Raw genomic sequence first — 1,528 nt, forward strand, 5'->3', positions numbered from 1 at the left:
CAACCAAACCCAATCAGGAAGGTGACGTGTGAGCCCAAGAAGTGGTATGTCTTCTTTGGCTGGAGGTACATTCACTGGTACTCAGGCAACCCAGCTATCCGACGGATTCATGCCTTCTCCTGCCCTCTCAGAAGCATTCCAACTGGACAGACCAGGAGGGCCAGTGAACCCACCTACTTGCCCCCTGATCACTTTGAGGATACAGCCACCAGAGCTCTGACAGCTGGGCAGAAGTGGCAGCCCATTCCTGCGCAAGAGGGTGGGCTGACTTGCTGTGCCTGCTCCCAGGGAGAGCAGGTGGCAGGGCTGAATGAGCTCTTGTGCTGCAAAGACTGCCACACCACCATGCACATGCAGTGCTTAGCCCCTCCCCTGATGCAGCCTCCAGTGGCTGGCTGGAGATGCTCTGCCTGCTCAGCAGCCAGAAAAAGGCAGAGGGTAGGGCAACCTGGGTCCTCAACACAGCCTCTCTCTGAGTATGAGCTTGAGCGTGCCAAGAGTATCAAGGCAAATCAAGCCAAACTAGTGGAGCTGGGACTGGACTGATGTGGCAGAGAGAATAAAAAGAATTCCAGCGTCGGAAAAAATCACGCCAGCCAGCTCGTGCTTTTCTTTATCTGTGGAGTGCAGCAGTGGAGATAGACTGGAGTGACCTTCTGTGAGCGTCGAAAAGTAAGCTGGTACTTCGAGAGTGGAGAGAGCTCGCGGAAAGCTTTTACATGGTATGTTTAACTTGATGTGGCTCCCAGGGGTTGCCCGTTTACACGGTGCTAGACACGGTGGGGGCCAGGGTTCGTGATTTCACATGGAAACAGCGAATCGGTTTCACTTTCACTTTCACTTCACATTTCATGTGAACGAGATTTCACCTTTTCGAGCGAGTGTGAAGAGTCGTGTGAACGTGAATGATGACGGATGCTCCCACCGAGGTCTGGGCTGTGGCAGGACACGAGGTTCGCTTGGAACGAGAGCGCATACGGCGGCATCACGCAGGCCGAGTACGCGGCTGTCTCGTACTCGGACCAAGAGTCGAGATCAGGCTGCCCGAGCCTACAAGAAAAGAAACGCAAGCTGACTGGCGCCGCAGACTGGCACCGCAAACGCTCGCCACAATCGCTGCTTCTTTCCGGCGCTGATCCGGACGGGCGCGCCCTGCCGCGGTTGCAAGCGCATGCGGAGCAGCAGTGGTGGCGAGAGCGTCCTCGGCCGGGTGACGCAAGGCCGATTCAGTGAGAACGACAAGGTGGAGATTATATCCAACGAGCCGGCGCGGTTGACGCCGTGCCCCACCCCCGCGCCCACGTTCGCGGCGCCGCGCCCGTGCCAGCGCACCCTTGCCCCTGCGTCCGGGCGGTGCTGGCATCCCACCGGCGCCGGCTCGCTCTCGGAAGTGGCCGGGGGTGCATTTGGCGGGCAGCGCGGTGACGCCCGCCGACTCGGTCGGCCGCCGCGCCCCCGCAGGGCTTCTCCGACGCGTGGGCGACGGCCACCGTCGTTTCAGCTGGCAAGGATGGCTGCTACGTCGAGT

Source organism: Emiliania huxleyi, assembly GCF_000372725.1.
Source record: "Emiliania huxleyi CCMP1516 unplaced genomic scaffold EMIHUscaffold_809, whole genome shotgun sequence".
NCBI lineage: Eukaryota > Haptophyta > Isochrysidales > Noelaerhabdaceae > Emiliania > Emiliania huxleyi.